The sequence below is a fragment of the Diceros bicornis genome, chromosome 36, assembly GCF_020826845.1.
Source record: "Diceros bicornis minor isolate mBicDic1 chromosome 36, mDicBic1.mat.cur, whole genome shotgun sequence".
NCBI lineage: Eukaryota > Metazoa > Chordata > Mammalia > Perissodactyla > Rhinocerotidae > Diceros > Diceros bicornis.
Window position 1 is genome coordinate 29,260,422 of NC_080775.1, and position 18,517 is coordinate 29,278,938.

General features: G+C 35.5%; 1 protein-coding gene across 5 annotated transcripts in view; it reads right to left on the reverse strand.

Moving 5' to 3' along the window:
• ZNF438 (zinc finger protein 438) overlaps positions 1 to 18,517 on the reverse strand; it is a 187,563-nt gene that overhangs the window by 38,977 nt on the left and 130,069 nt on the right. The window lies entirely within an intron of this gene.

Genomic DNA, 18,517 nt, shown 5'->3' on the forward strand with positions numbered 1-18,517 from the left:
AAAATAAAACCAAAACACAGATAAAACATATGAAACAATATTTCAAAACATTGGACATCAGGTCACAAAGACTGATCTTTGAGAGACAGGAAACAAATGGATGAGCCCTATGACTATGTTGTAGGAAGGGAGAACCCTGGTGGAGATTCACAGAGTACTGGAGAAAAGAGAGCTGGAGACAGAGAGAGAGAGCAAGAGAGCAAGCAATGAAGAGTGTTCCCATCAAGTATTCACTTGTGTCTTAATTAGCACATGCAAGTGAGGAAACTACTCGAGGCCAGGGAAAGATCTAAGGTGCTCAACACCCACAGAAGGACAGGAATATTGCCTGTTTCTACCAGCCAGACTGAAAAACCTCCTAATTCACAGGACATTGGGTAGAGTACAAAGAAGGGTCTCACCTTAGTAAGAGGGAAAAATTAGTCCTAGACTGAACATTTGTCTGGTTTCAAGTAATAAATCCTAAAGCAAGACCTAAAAGGACTGAACCGTTTCCAAGTGTCTTAACTGTGTATCAGAACAAAGCTCAAGAATATTTATAGAAATACAAAAATATCCATCACCCAACAAAGCAAAATTCATATGGCCTGACATCTAATAAAAATTATCAAGCATACAAAGAAGCAGGAAAACATGAGCCAAAATGTAGAAAATAATCAAAACTGACCCTGAATTGACACAGATGTTAGAATTAGCAGACAAGGACATTAAGTCTATAATTGCATTTCCGATGTTCAAAAAGTTAAGTATAGACAGGAAAGATATAATAAAGACCCAAATAAAATTTCAAGAGATGAAAACTATAATATATAAGATGAAAAATACACTGGATGGGATTAACAGCATATTAGATATATTGGAAGAAAACATTAGCAAACTTGAAGGTGAAGTAATAGAGATTATCCAAAATGGAACTCAGGAAGAACAGATTAAAAAAATGAACAGATCATCAGCGAGCCACAGGACAACTTCAAGCAGCCTAATATATCAGTAATTGGAGAGGAGAGAGATAGAAGGACAGAAAAATTATTTTAAGAAATAATGGCAGAAAATTTTCCAAATTTCAGTAAAGCTATAAACACACAGATCCAAAAAGCTCAAAACACCTGAGTCACAATAAACATAAAAACTACACCAAAGCCCATCATGACCAAATTGCTCAAAACTAGTGAAAAAAAGAAAATTTTAAAGGCAGATGGAGGAAAAGATACATTACATATAGAGGAACAATCATAAGCATGACAGCAAATTTTTTGTTGGAAACAATGCAAATGAGAAGACAGTGGAGCAACATCTTTAAAGTACTGGAAGAAAAAAACCTATAATCTAGGATTCTATGTCCAGAGGAAGTATCTTTCAAAAATGAAGAAGAAATAAAGACATTTTTGTACATACGAAAGCTGAAGGAATTCATCACACGCCCACTCACACTCCAAGAAATGCTAAATAATGTCCTTTAGGCAGAAGGAACATGATACCAGATTATACACAGGAAGAAAGAATACTAGAAATGGGAACTACATGGGAAGCATATAAGGCTTTATGCTGAACATTTAAATCTCTTTAAAATATAACTGTTTAAATAAAAATAATTAAAAATAGAAATTGGGGTTTATAACATATATAAAAATAAAATGTATAATAACAATAGGACAAAAGTTTAGGGGGAGAAATGTAAAGTATATTATTGTAAGGTTCTTATACTATAGGTGAAGTGGTACAAAATCACTGGAAGATAGATTATGATAAGTTAAACATGTTCATTATACACGGCAAAGCAACAATTAAAATCACAAAGCAAAGAATTTTAGCTAATAAGCCAACAACAAAAAAATGGAATCATAAACATATTCAGTTTTTCAAGGGAAAATGGAAAACGAGAACAAAGAACAGATAGGACAAACAGAAAACAAACAGCAAGATGATAGATTAAAACTTAAATCCTATCAATAATCATATTAAATGTAAATTATCTAAATATCCCAATTAAAAGATACAGATATATTGGATAAAAAAGCAAGACCCAAACTATATGCTGCCTATAAGGAAGGTACTTTAAATATAAAGACACAAATAGGTTACAAATAGTAAAAGGATGGAAAAAGATATATCATCTTAGCACTAGTCAAATCAAAGTGGAGTGGCTATATTAATACTAGAAAAAGTAGATTATAGAGCAAAGAATATTACCAGGCACAAAGGATATGGATAGATCATAATGGACAGATCATATTCTAGGCCATAAAACAGGGCTCAACACACTTAAGACGATTCAAGTCATATAATGTATTATTCTCCGACCACAATGGAATAAAAGTAGAAACCAAAAGAACAGAAATATTATCTGGAAAATCTACAAATATTTAACTAAATCAAACACTTAAAAATAACCTATGGGTCAAAAAAGAAATCAAAAAGAAAACTATAAAGTGTTTTGAACTGAATGAAACGCAAACACTTATACCAAAATTTGTGTGATTCCTTTAAAGCAATACATAGGGGAAAATTTAGAGCACTAAGGAGCTATATTAGAAAAGGAGGTAGGTCTCAAATCAACAACCTCAATTTCCACCTTAAAAACCAGAAAAAGCAAATTTAACTCAACGTAAGTACAAGAAAGGAAATAAGAGATCAGAGAGGGAATGAGTGAAATGGATAACAGAAAAATAGATAAAAATCAATTAAGCCAAGAGCAGATTCTTTGAGAATATCAATAAAATTGATAAACTTTTAGCTTAATTGATTAGGAGAAAGACGACACAAATGACCAATTTCAGGAATGAGAGGAAGGTCACCACTACAGATACTACTGCTATTAAAAAAGATAATAAAGGATCATTACAAACAACATTTTGGCAATAAATTTGATAATTTAATAGACAATTTCCCTGAAAGACACAAACTATCAAAGCTCACTCAAGAAGTGAGCTCTATATTTTCAAAGAAAATTGAATTCTTAGTTAAAAATATTCTCTCGAAGAAAACTCCAGGCCTAGATGGTTTCTTTGGTAAATTCTACTGAATATTTAAGGAAGAAATAACACGAATTATACAGTCATGTGCTGCATAACGACTTTTCTATCAAGGATGGACTGCATATACAACGGTGGTCCCATAAGAATAGTACCATATAGCTTGGGTGTGTAGTAGGCTTTACCATCTAGGTTTGTGTAAGTACACTCGATGTTCGCACAATGATGAAATCTCCTAACAACACATTTCTCAGAACATATCTCTGTTGTTAAGCAATGCATGACTGTACACAAATTCTCCCAGAAAACTGAAAGAGAATTCTAACTATCTAATTCTGTGAGGCCAGCATTATCAAGATATCAAAACCAGACAAAAAGCCATTAGAAGAAAAGAAACCTCCAGACCAATATCCCTCATAACATATATGCAAAAATTATAAACAAAATTTTAGCAAATCAAATCCAACAATATAACACATCCTGACAATGTAGGGTTATCCCAGGAAAGCACACTTGGTTTAACGTTCAAAAGCAGTATAATTCACCATATTAATAAACGAAAAAACAAAAACTACACATCATCTCAATAGATGCAGGAAACACATTTGACAAAATCCAACACCCATTCCTGATAAAAAAAAAAAAAAAACTTTTAGAAAACTAAGAATAGAAAGGAACTTCCTCAACCTGGTAAAGGACATCCATGAGAAATCTACAGCTAACCTCATGCTAAACAGTGAAAGACTGAACGAATTCCCTCTAAGTTTACAAACAAGAGAAGGATATCCACTCTCACCACTTCTATTCACTATGTATTGGAAGTTCTTGCCAGTGCAATAAGGCAAAAATGAATAAAATGCATCTTGATTGGGAAACAACACATAAAACTGTATTTATAGACAGCATGATTGTCTAAGTAGAAAATTCAATGCAATCTATAAAAAAGCTCCTCAAACTAACAAATGAGTTTAACAAGGTTACAGGATACAAAATCAAAGTACAAAAATTAATTCATATGATAGTAACAATCAGAAATTAAAGTAACAAATCAGAAATTTAAATTTGAAATATCATCTCTAATAGCATCAAAAATATGAAATAATTAAGGGTAAACCTGACAAAAGACGTGAAAGAATTATACACTGAAAACTACAACCCTGCCTCCTGACCAACCCTGTAACTTCCCCACATGGCCCTAAATGCATGGCATGCCCCCTCCTCTTGGGAACTGTAAGTAATAAATTCTTTCGAAGGCAGTCTATGTCTGTAACATTATCATACCTGATTAAAACAAATCCCTAAAATATAGAATTCTAAAATATAGAATATTAACATCACCGCAAAAAGTTCCCTCATTATCTCAAAAAGTTCCCTGTGCTTTTTTATAGTCATCCCCACCCCTAATCCCTGGCCCCGGTCAATCATTGATGCTTTCTGTCACTATAAATTAGTTTTGCCTGTTCTAGAATTTCATATCATTTCATCTAAATAAAAAAGTATGTATTCTTTTATTGTGTGTATCACTGGATCATTCCTTTCTATTGCTGAATGATATTCCATCATATAAACATATAATACAATTTGTTTATCCATTCTCCCATTGATGGGCATTTGAGTTATTGCCAGTTTTTGGCTCTTATGAATAAAATTGCTATAAATATTTGTGTCCAAGTCTTCATGCAGATAAATATGTTCCTATCTCTTGGGTGAAAGCCTAGGAGTAAAATTCCTGGGTGACATATTAAGTGTATGTTTAACTTTATAAGCAATTGCTTGTTTTCCAAAGTAGTCATACTATATATCATTGATTTAAAAAAACTACCTCTTGTAAACAATGACAGGATTCATGTTTCCAAGATCTTTACATAAATAAGAGGACCCAAACACCTTAAGCCTCAATATTGTCAAATAATATAAGCTTATAGTACATAAATTCTGACTACATAGTAGTATCCATCATTTGCTCAATTGCAATACATGCTATTTCTACCTCAATCTGTCCCATTTAAGAAACAAATTATAAAATTCTCAAATTGGTACTAAAGGATTACAAAAGCTGAAAGATAATCTACAGAATAAATTTTGATCCACTTAGAAAATTCTTAACTGCTTACATTAATATTTGCATTAATATAATGTGTTAATATTTGACAATCTTCTTCCTTTCCTAAATGGTTACAACTGCTAATGAGTTCAATACCAAAAGCACTTTAAATCCAGATAGTTTTGAATGTCAGCCACTGACAGAGGAAAATTCTTTACAGAGTCATCCTGGTGACTAGTTTGTTTAAGACCCTCTAAGCCAACTTCTTTTCTACATAGAATTGGGGAAACTTTGGGAGTAGTCCTATTTCCCCTAATTTTTTAGACTTCTTGTGAAGGTGGTCTTGCTAGATGCTCACTACTGTCTCCAAACCAAAAACCCTAAAAGACTAGACTGACCCTTAATTTTCAGGACCATGTTTCCGCCCAATCTCAAGTATGCAAAGAGTTAAAAATTGTGGAAGGATCAGTGAACTGAGCGGGGAGATGTACAGTTTTAACTGAAACTTCTTATTGTGTGACCTTGGACAAGTCACTTAATCTTTTCTGCTGTTTTCCCAAATTAGAAAGGGAGAGATAATAATACTTAACCCATTTGGATGAAGACAAGATTAAACTAGATGCTATGGGTTGAAAATACATTGTAAGAAAAAACTATTCACAAAACAGGGTATTGGGCCCAGCCCAGTGGCGTAGTGGTTAAGTTTGCGTGCACTGCTTTGGTGGCCTGGGGATTCCAGGTTCTGATCCTGGGCGCAGACCTATGAATCGCTCGTCAAGCCATGCTGTGGCAGGCATCCCATGTATAAAACAGAGGAAGATGGGCACAGATGTTAGCTCAGGACCAGTCTTCCTCAGCAAAAAGGGGAAGATCGGCAACAGATGTTAGCTCAGGGCTAATCTTCCTCACACACACAGAAAAACAAAACAGGGTATTATATATGTTAATAAAGTTCTCCAGGATTCTTCCAAAAGAAAAGAAATGGTTATTACTATCTTTGGCATTTCTAAGGAAAAAAAGGGAATATACTAGAATATACTTAGAAATACAAACATTATTTCCAACTGTAAGATCTAATCATTTATCCTCATAAAATGCATGCACATATAGATACTTGTATTCCTTAACATGTGTTACACGTATGACTAGACCAGGCAGGTTATAATGTTTGGGAGGGCATTTTTCTACCTCAATAAAGATTTATTTAGGAAAACATGTTCTAGCCTTAGACCCTCATTTCCTTTCCCTTCACAGGTTTTCTATAAAATTTCTTCCAACTCCTATGGCTCTAACTGCAACTCTAAATTTATATTTCTAGTTCTCAGGTCCCAAGGTGAAATGTTCTCTGCTTACTACATATCTCCAGTCGGCTACCTGCAAACTAAACGCAGCTCCTGCCTCCTCTCAAGTATTTTTCAAAGGCATCGCCTCTGCTCCATCCCCAGCATTACTGCCTTAGGTCAGGGCTTGCTGGTGTTACAAGAGTCTCTTAAATTGTCTTCCTGCCTCCAGTCTTACATCTTTCCAATCTATTCTCTATGATGCAGCTTGAACAATCTTTCCCCTTTTTCTTTTTAATTAAAAAAATTTCTGATTTATTGAGGTATAATTGACAAATAAAATTGTATATATTTAAAGCATACAGTGTGATGATTTGATATATGTATACTTTGTGAAATGATTACCACAGTCAGGTAAATTAACATATCTATAACCTGATATATTTACCTTTTTGTGTGTGTGGTGAGAAGACTTAAGTTGTGGTGAGAACACTTCATGTCTATTCTCTTAGCAAATTTCAAGAACACAACACAGTATTACTAACCATAGTCTCCACACTGTACATCAGATTCCCTAGACCTTATTCATCTTCTCTTCCCCAGAGACAGGCACTTTCAGTTCTTAGAGCTAATTCTTCCAGTATTTATAACTCCATATCTGTCAATAACGTACTTATAATCTTACTTCTTGATTGTTCAGTTTTAGGCAGTATCTATTGATGTCCCACTGTGAAGGATGAAGATTTTTCTCTATTTCTCTCTCAATCAACAAAAATCTTGCTTAATAATTTTTCTGAGTATAGAATTCCAGATCGAAATTTAAAGACATTGTTCTACTGTCCTCTGGTTTCTAATGTTGATGTTAAGAAATCCGAAGCTATTTGTGATCCTTTGTATGCAATCTGTTTTTATTTTTTCTCTATGGAAACAATGTTTAGAAATTTCACAATGAAGTGTGTCTATTTTCATCCATTTTCCAAGTGTTTGGTAGGCCTTTTCAATCTGGAAACTCTTGTATTTCAGATCCTGGGATATTTTCTTCAATTATTTTTCTGAAATTTTCTGATTTACTTTTCTTTGCTCTTTTTCCCTTGAACTCTTATTATTCAAATCTTTACCTTCCCTGGATGGTTATACTTTTTTTTTCTTTTCCCATGTTTTATCTTTTATTTTTGCTCTTTCTGGAAAAATTCCTTAACTTTATCTTCCAGTGTCTCCACTGAGTTCGACTGTCATCCTTATCCAATAGCTCATGAACAGTCTTTTTAATGCAAATCGAATCATGTTTTTCCCATGCTTCAAGTCCGTCAGTGGCTCCCTGTTGTCCACAAGATAAAGCTCAACCTCTTGCGCACAGCACAGGAGGCCTTTCACACACTGGCCTCGTGGTTATCACCACTACATTATTAAGAGCTGCATCTCAGAAGCAGGCCAAATAGGCCAGCTCCCACACGCCTCCACGATTCTTCATGGAATGGCCTCCTCTCCCCGTCTTGCTATACAATTCCTACTCAACTCCTTTGTAATGTCTGCCTGGCTAATTCAAGAAATTCCTATTGATCTGTCCATTATCTTCCAACACACTTTGACTGGCTCTCTCTTAGCATGTAGCATTCTTTAAATCTGTCAGTTTTCCCTTTAAATGTGTGAGTTTCTTGATGGCAGGGACAATGCTATATTTATCTTTCTATTTCCAGAAACTAGAAGTGACTGGTATATAAGAAGGTTTAATAAATGTTTATTGAATGAATAAATGTCAATAATCCTGTAAAAACAAGAGTGCTAGAAATTATTTAACAACAGCTGCACAGTTCCACCTAGTGTTTTTTATACCATTTAAATCTTTTATTTTCAACAGAAAACATTCTAAAATTCTGAGACTTTTTTTTAATGAATAGTGATTTTTGAAATCTAAAGCAATGTCTTACTAATTTTGCCATTACTATTCTATAACTTAAAGTGACAGATAATTGACTAAGTTAATTTTCTCATTAATAAATTTCCTTTGATCTCTACAGATTGCCTGGTTGTGTTTTTTGAAGGACTGGACCACTCCAAAAGTGATTTAAAAATAATCTTAGGTAAATGTAAAAAATGTCCTAGTTTCTTTAATTTCTCTAGTATCAGGCTTGGGGCTTTTCAAACACATCAACATTGTTTTAAGTATCATCACCCATAGACAAGTTCTAGGAAACAATGATTGTCAACACAATCTATAAACACAATATATTGACAATGCTGCTTTCCTGTTAAAAGGCCTCAGACATTTTAGTTAAGTTTAAAAAGACCCAAGTTTTAGGCAAGTTTTAACAAATAGGCATCCTTCCATTTCTCATTTATTCAAATATAAAAGATGCAGATATAAGAAAAATATTTGGTTCTTTCTACATCAAACAGAGCATCTTTGGAATTTCCAGCCTAGCTTCTCAATGCTAAAAGAATGAAGAAGTCGTTCAGGCCAGTGAGGTTACCATCATGATGAAGATGAAAGCATTTCAAAAAAGAATTGTACCATTTGGTAATAAATGACACTCAGCAGTAAAACAAATACCATAAAATAAAGAGGCTATCATTTACACAACCACGATATAGATACCTATCGTGAAATTGTTTATTTCCTTCCTTTCAATCAGTCTGGCTGGCACTGTTTCAATCAGTTTGGATTTAATTCATTACTTTGAAATGATCATATTTCCATCATTCTTGCTCTTCTCGCCTGTATTAAGTGACAAACATCATCTTTAAACTAAGCAGGTGTACAGAAAATTGATATAATGTTAAGATCATTTTGGATTCCTCACATTCCTTTTCTCTCTTACATGTTACCTGCTGCCAAGCGCCACAGAGTTTTGGTTTTATTACCATAGACCAATTGGCGTACTTTCAACAAACTCTATTTCTTCCTCCTGCCTCTCTTTCCTTCTAAACTACGCACAACACTGCCAGTACGGTCCATTTCTGTCTTAGCTCTGCTCCCACCTCTACCTTTTTCCTTCTCTACAGTTCCTGCATTAAATTAAAATCCCATCAATTAGCTTTACAATGACTGTTCAATTAAAAAATAACCACTTCTCTGCTCTATTTCCTGCTAACTTCATCCATGCTTTATAATTTTTCATGTTCTTGTGGGTGTATGAACTGCTGCTTAACAAATGATTCTGGTGATTTTTCTTCCTCTTTTAAAATTATTCAAACTTTCATGTTCTCCCTGGAGCACTCTAGTCACAGATTTACCTTTTGAGCATCACCTAAATTTTTTTTATTCTCTGTCCCCGATGGCATTTTTCTAACATTTAGGTTATCATAAAATGATTACTTCCAACATGGGAAAACCTAAATAAAAATGAATAAGGCTCCCTCTCATTCCATAACCCCAAGTCCCCTACTCAGAGCCAACAATTTCCCTTCTCTTAGCACCTTTGTGGGTATCCTTTCAGAAACAGTCTGTGTGTATATTAGCTAACAGGTATAGAAATATGCTCTGTCTCCCTTCCTCCTCTCCCCAAATTAGAGTAGATTGTACATGCCACTTAACATATTTTCAAGAACTTTCCATGTCAGCACTTATGGATCCTCTTCGTTCTTTTTAAAGGCGGTATAGTATTTCACTGCATGGAACCCTCATTTATTAACTAGTCACCCATTGATTGACAATGAGATTGTTCTCAGCATTTTGCTCTTACAAACAAAGCTGAAGTGTGCATTCTTATACATACATCTTTGCTAAACGTACAAGTCTATCTGTAGGATGAAGTCACAGTAAGAAATTTCTGGGTTGATTTAAAATTTTTATGGATATTGCCAAATTGTCATTCAAACAAGTTGTACTGATTATCCAACAAATTATGAAAGTGCCTCAAACCACTATTTGCAAAAATTGTCCCAGGAATTTTTCAATCAACTATCCAAAAGCTTCAAAGACTCTAGCATGCCTAGCTACTTTTCTCAACTCTAGCTGAAAATACAAACTCTGCTCTTTGTTGAAATACACAAACTCTGACAATAAAATGAAAAACAAGTTTCATATCTCTAAGGTTTAGAAGGGTGACTGTTTATGGGAAGTCCCTGACAGACTAAAAAAGGGAAAAACAGTCAGTTGTAAGAGACAGTGCTGTTGCCCAGCATCACCCAAAGGAAGTGGGTATTGGTGTCACAGAGCATGGCCCATTCATTGGTGTCAGCACATTCCTGCTATGGAAATGAAAAGACAAGTGATTTCCTAATTGAAAGACAAACCAGATAAAATAATAGGAGGATAAAGAATCCTGCATATTTGAAAAACTAGCCTTTAAAAAATGTTTTTCTTTTCAAGACATTACAGAATGTACAGGTGTAGTTTAAAAGATAATTTTATGGTATAAAAATGGTGCTCCTTTGTCTAATATGAAATGGTGTCTTGACTGAAGTGCTACCAGCTGAGGATCAGGTGAACCCAATTAACCCAATTTTTACCTGTCTGTACTAAGTGGTTTATTTTAGATGTACACTACTCCCTAAATGCTTCAGGATATGACATGAAAAAACCATAAACAGGCTATAAAGGTCATGACATTAATTTTCCTGTCCTTCTCATGCTTTAAATAGGCATCAAAAAAACTAAAAAATCTTGTCCTCTGGGAAGGAAGGCAAATCTGAAACTAATTATGGTGGTTATTATTGTAATGCTATTAAATTAAACACTGTGACCCTAGCTAAATTTATTTTGGTACTTTTTGTTAACGAATAAAACTTCCCAAATAAGAGTACTGCATCCTCTCATAGAGCAAAATGATTCACCAGAGGTCTAGTAGAACAAAGTAACCACTCACAATCCTGAATTTTCACTCGCCTAAAGCTTAACTAAAAAGTTTAATAAGCATACATGGACTCTTTTTGCAGAAAATACTGTATCTGTTACAAAGCTTTATTTAAGAAGAAAAACTTCACATGGGTAGAATACTGAGCCAAGAGTCTTATCTGTCATGGACAGTTTTCACTTGTTTTTTGTTGTCCAACCCTTCTGTTTTGCAGTTCAGGTTTCTACCTCCTTACCAAGACCTGGCCTGGGGACCAGGTGGGAGAGGAAGCTACCTGGCTTGGCACCTGGGATATATTAGCTGTGTGTGTCCTCTAGTGCCCTAAAACTAGAAGGATACCCACACAGACTCTGTTTGGCTTGTTTTAATTCTCACAAATGCTGGAGGAGAGATGAGGGCAGAGGGCAGTAAATGATGAGTTTGGGTGGGTGGGAAGGAAAATTAGGCAAGGAGAAGGATTAGGTATCAACATCTGTGTGGGACTAATGAGCAGGGGAAAGATGAATAAGTAGCAAACACAAAAGAAAAAGAAAGTGGGAGGAAAAAAAGTACAATGGCAACATTATTTTAAAAGAAGAAAGGGCAATAGAAAAAAATCACTGAAATCCCAGTTTGTTTACATATCTCAGAAGATACAGAAAACAATTTAAGAACTAGTTCTTCTAGGGTCCCGGCCTGGTGGTGTAGTGGTTAGGTTCACGTGCTCTGCTTTGATGGCCCGGGGTTCTTGGGTTCAGATCCTGGGTGTGGACTTAGGCACTCATCAACCCATGCTGTGGCAGGCGACCCACATACAAAAAACAGAGGAAGACTGGTATGGTTGTTAGCTCGGGGACTATCTTCCTTAATAATAAAAGAGGAAGACTGGCAACAGAGGTTAGCTCAGGGCCAATCTTCCTCACCAAAAAAAAAAAAAAAAGAACTAGTTCTTTATGTACTCCATTGCAGTTAGAAAAGATACTTATAAGACATTTTGTGCATTGTTGATAGTTTTAATTTTAATTAAAGTAAAGGTGATGTATAATATTATGTTAGTTTCAGGTATACAGCAAAGTGATTCAACATTTATATACATTACAAAATGATTCACCACAATAAGTCTAGTAACCATCTGTCACCATGCAAATTTATTACAATATTATCAATTATATTCCCTATGTTGTATATTACATTCCCATGACTTATTTATTTTATAAGTGGAAGTCTGTACCGCTTAATCCTCTTCACTTATTTTGCCCAATGCCCCACACCACTCCCCTCAGGCAACCACCAGTTCATTCTCTGTATCTATGAGTCTGTTTCTGTTTTGTTTTGTTGGTTTGTTTGTTTCGTTTTTTATTTTTTTCATTTTTATTTATTTTTTATTGCAGTCACATTGGTTTATAACATATAAATTTCAGGTGTACATCATTATATTTCACTTAATGTACAGATTACATCATGTTTACCACCCAAAGACCAATTACAATCCATCACCACACATATGTACCTAATTGCCCGTTTCACCCTCCTCCCTCCCCCCTTCCCCTCTGGTAACCACCAATCCAATCTCTGTCTCTATGTGTTTGTTTATGTTTGTTTTTATCTTCTATTTATGAGTGAGATCATATGGTATTTGATTTTCTCCCTCTGACTTATTTCATGTAGCATAATACCCTCAAGGTCCATCTATGTTGTCACAAATTGCAAGATTTCATTCTTTTTTAGGGTTGAGTAGTATTCCACTGTGTATATATACCACGTCTTTGTCCATGTTTTGTTTTTTAGATTCCACGTAAAAGTGAAATCATACGGTATTTGTCTTTCTCTGACTTATTTCACTTAGTGTAATATCCTCTAGGTCCATCCATGTTGTCACAAATGGCAGGATTTCATTCTTTTTTATGGCGAAGTAAAATTCCATGTATGTATATACACCACATCTTCTTTATCTATTCATGTACCAATGGACACTTAGTTTGCTTCCATATCACAGCTATTGTAAATAATGCTGCAATAAATATAGGGGTTTTATGGTTTCAGGACTTACATTTAAGTCTTTAATTCATTTTGATTTTATTTTTGTATATGGTGTAAGAAAGTGGTCTACTTTCATTCTTTTGAATGTAGCTCTCCAGTTTTCCCAACACCATTTATTGAAGAGACTATCTTTTCCCCATTGTATATTCTTGCCTCGTTTGTCATAGATTGACCATATATGCGTGGATTTATTTCTGGGCTCTCTATTCTGTTCCATTGATCTATGTGTCTGTTGTGCCAGCACCATACTGTTTTGATTACTATAGCTTTGTAATATAGCTTGAAATCAGGCAGTGTGATACCTCTAGCTTTGGTCTTCTTAGGATTGCTTCACCTATTCAGGGACTTTTGTGGTTCAATAGAAATTTTAAAGTTATTTGTTCTAGTTTTGTGAAAAATGCCATTGTTATTTTGATAGGGATTGTATTGAACCTGTAGATTGCTTTGGGTGGTATGAACATTTCAGCAATATTAGTTCTTCCCATCCATGAGAACAGTATATCTTTCTATTTATTTGTGTCATCTTCAATTTCTTTCATCAATGCCTTACAGTTTTCACAGTATAGGTCTTTTACCCCCTTGGTTAAATTTATTCCTAGGTATTTTATTCTTTTTGATGCAATTGTAAATGGGATTCTTTTCTTAATTTCTCTCTCTGATGGATTGTTATTAGTGCATAGAAATGCAACAGATTTTTGTACATTAATTTTGTATCCTGCAACTTTACTGAATTCGTTAGTTCTAATAGTTTTTTGGTGGAGTCTCGAGGGTTTTCTATATATAATATACTGTCATCTGCAAACTGACAGTTTTACTTCTTCCTTTCCAATTTGAATGCCTTTTATTTCTTTTTCTGGTCTAACTGCTGTGCCTAGGACTTCCAATACTATGTTGAATAAAAGTGCCAACAGTGGGCATCCTTGTCTTGTTCCTGATCTTAGAGGAAATGCTTTCAGCTTTTCACCTTTGAGTATGATGTTAGCTGTGGCTTTGTCATATATAGCCTTTATTATGATGAGGTATGTTCCCTCTGTACCCACTTTGTTGAGAGCTTTGATCATAAATGAATGTTGAATTTTGTCAAAAGTCTTTTCTGTATCTACTGAAACAATCATATGATTTTTATTCTTCATTTTGTTGAATGTGGTATATCATGTAGATTGATTTATGGATATTGAATCATCCTGTATCCCTGGGATAAATCCCAATTGATCTTGGTGTATAATCCTTTTAATATATTCTTGAATTTGCTTTGCTAATATTTTGTTGACTATTTTTGCTTCTATGTTCATCAGGGCTAACAGCCTGTAATTTTCTTTTTTTGTAGTGTCTTGATCCGTTTTTGGTATCAAGGTAATGCTGGCCTCATAGCTCTTCAACTTTTTTTTAAGAGTTTGAGAGGGATAGGTATTATTAACTCTTCTTTTAAATGTTGTGAAGCCATCTTGTCCTGGACTTTTGCTTGTTGGGAGTTTTTTGATTACTGATTCAATTTCATTAATAGTAATTAGTCTGTTCAGATTTTCTATTTCTTCCTGATTTACTCCTGGAAGACTGTATGTTTCTAGGAATTTTTCCATTTCTTCCAGGTTGTCCAATTTGTTGGATTATAATTGTTTATAGTAATCTCTTATGATCCTTTGTATTTCTGTGGTGTCAGTTGTAATCTCCTCTTTTGTTTCTAATTTTATTTATTTGGGCCCTCTCTCTCTTTTTTTCTTGATGAATCTGGATAATGTTTATCAATTTTGTTTATCTTTTCAAAGAACCAGCTCTTAGTTTCATTGATCTTTTCTATTATTTTTTTAAGTCTCTTATTTCATTAATTTCCAATTTGATCTTTATTATTTCCTTCCTTCTACTAACTCTGGGTTTTGTTCGTTCTTTTTTGCCTAGTTCCTTTAGGTGTAAGGTTAGATTGTTTATTAAAAATTTCTCTTGTTTCCTGAGGTAGGCCTGTTATCACTATGAACTTCCCTCTTAGAACTGCTTTTGCTGTATCCCATAGATTTTAGAATGTTGTGTTTCCATTTTTATTTGTCTCGAGGTATTTTTTGATTTCCTTTTTGATTTCTTCAATGTCCCATTGGTTGTTTAGTAGCATGTCCAAGTGTTTGTGTTTTTTCTACTTTTCTTCTGTTGATTTCTAGTCTCATACTGTTGTGGTCAGAAAAGATGCTTGATATGATTTTAATCTTCTTAAATTCATTGAGACTTGTTTTGTGGCCTAACATGTGATCTATCCTGGAGAATGTTCCATGTGCACTTGAAAAGAATGTGTATTCTGCTGTTTTTGGATGGAATGTTCTGTACATATCTATTAAGTACATCTGGTCTCATGTATTGCTTGAGGCCAATGTTTCCTTATTGATTTTCTGTCTGGATGATCAATTCATTGATGTGAGTGAGGTGTTCAAATCCCCAACTATTATTGTATTATTGTCAATTTCTCCCTTTATGTCTGTTAATATTTGCTTTATGTCTTTAGATGTCCCTATGTCAGATGCGTATATATCTACAAGTGTTATATCCTCCTGTTGGATTGATCCCATTATCATTATGTAATGCCCTTTATGTCTCTTGTTATAGACTTTGTTTTAAAGTTTATTTTGTCTGATATAAGTATTGCTACCCTAGCTTTATTTTCATTTCCATTTGCATGGAATATCTTTTTCCATCCCCTTACTTTCAGTCTATGTGTGTCTTTTGATCTGAAGTGAGCCTCTTGCAGGCAGCACAGATATATGGGTCTTATTTTTTTATCCATTCAGCCACCCTATGTCTTTTGATTGGAGCATTTAGGCCATTTACATTTAAAGTAATTATTCATAGGTATGTACTTATTGCCATTTTGTTAATTGTTTTCTGGTTGTTTTTGTAGTTCTTATCTGTTTCTTCTTCTCTTGCTTTCTTCCTTTGTGATTTGATGACTTTCTTTAGTACTATGTTTGTATTGCTTTCTTTTTATTTTTTATCTATTATCGGTTTTTGGTTTGTGGTTACCATGAGGTTCTTATATAACAACCTATGTATACAGCAGCCTATTTTAAGTTGATGGTTGCTTACATTTAAGCATGTTCTAAAAGCACTATATTTTTACTCCCCTCCACCATGTTTTATGTTTTTGATGTCATATTTTACATCTTTTTATTTTGTGTATCTCTTAACCACTTATTGTAGATACAGGTGATTTTACTACTTTTGTCTTTTAACGTTCATACTAGCTATATAGGTGGTTGATCCACTACGTTTACTATGTGTTTGCCTTTACCAGTGAGATTTTTTCTTTCATAATTTTTGTATTTCTAGTTATGGCCTGTTCTGTTTAAAGAAATCCCTTTAACATTTCTTGTAAGGTCAGTTTAGTGGTGATGAACTGCTTTAGCTTTTGATTGTCTGGGAAACTCTTTAGGCTTCCTTCAATTCTGAGTGATAACAATGCTAGACAGAGTATTCTTAGTTGTAAGTTTTTCCCTTGCAGCACTTTGAATATGTTGTGCCAGTCCCTTCTGGCCTGTAAAGTTTCTGCTGAAAAGTCAGCTGATGGTCTTATGGGGGCTCTCTTGTACATAACTAGTTGTTTTTCTCTTACTGCTTTTAAGATTCTCTCTTTAACTTTTGACATTTTAATTTAATGTGTCTTGGTGTCAGTCTCTTTGGCTTCATCTTGTTTGGGACTCTCTGTTCTTCCTGAACTTGGATGTCCGTTTCCTTTGCCAGGTTAGGGAAGTTTTTGGCCATTATTTCTTCAAATAGGTTTTCTGTCCCTTTCTCTCTCTCTCTTCTCCTTCTGGGACCTCTATAATGAAAATGTTAGTATGCTTGATGTTGTCCCAGAGGTCCCTTAAACTATTTTCATTTTCTTCTTCTTTTTGCTGTTCTGACTGGGTGATTTCTACTACCTTATGTTCTAGATTGCTGATCTGTTTTGCATCATCTAATCTGCTATTGATTCCTTTCGGTGTATCTTTCATTTCAATCATTGTATTCTTCAGCTCTGATTGGTTCTTTTTTATATTTTCTATCTCTTTGTTGAAGTTCTCACTGTGTTCCTCCATTCTTCTGCCAATTTGGTGAACATCTTCATGACTAGTACTTTGAACTCTTTATCACTATACTGTTCAGTTCTTTTTCTAGGTTTTGTCTTGTTTTTTCATTTGAAACATATTCCTTTGTCTTCTCATTTTGCCTAACTCTCTGTGTTTGTTTCTATGTATTAAGTAGATCAGCTGTGTCTCCTGGTCTTGAAGGACTGGCCTTATGTAGAAGGTGCCCTGTGCTGCCCAGTACTGTGGTCCTCCCTGGTCACCAGAGACAGATGCTCCAGGGGTTTCCCCAGTGTGGGCTGTGTGTGCCCTCCTGTTGTGGATGGGCCATGACTGCTGTGGGTATGGCACTCTGTGGGGCTGTCTCTCAGCATGGGTGACTGTGAGGCCCAGTTGCAACAGCTGTGGGCATGCTGGTAGGCAAGGCAGGCCTCTGGTGTGGCTGGCTGCAAGGCCCAGCTGTGACTCTTATGAGTGCTCTGGTGAGTAGGGCTGGCGCCAGAGCACACCCTCCCCCCACCGGCTGGGGTGGGTCTGAAGGGAAATGCTGGGGCAGGGTGAGCAGTGCTAGTAAGGTACATGAGAAGAGTCAGAAATGGCGTCCACCAGCATCAGGCCAGCTAGGTAGAAGGTGAACAAAAAAAATGGCACCCACCAGCGCTTCCATTACTGGAGAAAGTTCCAACAGATCCCTGCCCTAAAATTAGTCAATGAATCTCCTTCACGTATGACCTAGGCGCTTTCAAACTACTGCCTCTGTGCTAGAACTTGGAGCAAGTGAGTTTTTGTGTGCACCCTTTAAGAGCAAAGTCTTGATTTCCTACGGCCTTCTGGCTCTCCCAGACGTAAGCTCCACTGGTTTGCAAAGCCAGATGTTATGAGGGCTCGTCTTCCCAGTGCAGGTCCCCCAGGCTGGGGAGCCTGCTGTGGTGTGGGTTCAGACCCCTCGCTCCTCAGGGAGGACCTCTGCAGCTATGATATCCCACCTGTCTATATGTCGCCATGCTGGGGGTGTGGGTCCAGACCAGACCGCGTCTCCCCCCCTCCTATTCATCTCCATGCGGCTTTTTCTTTATATCCTTAGTTGTGGAAAATCTTTTCTGCTAGTCTTCGGATCACTCTGAGAGATAGTTGCTCTATATGTAGTTGTAGTTTTGGCGTGTCTGTGGGAGGAGGTGAGCCCAGGATCCTCCTGCTCCACCACCTTGATCCCAAGTCCCTGACAGTCTTAACAGTCAATAACTGTTGACTGGTTCGTAAATGGTCTTGTTGCTGATCAACTGCAATAGTTTATTAAAATTTAAATTGAGCTAAATAATGTCAAATACCTTAAGAGCATCTTTTATTTCTCTAAATTTGA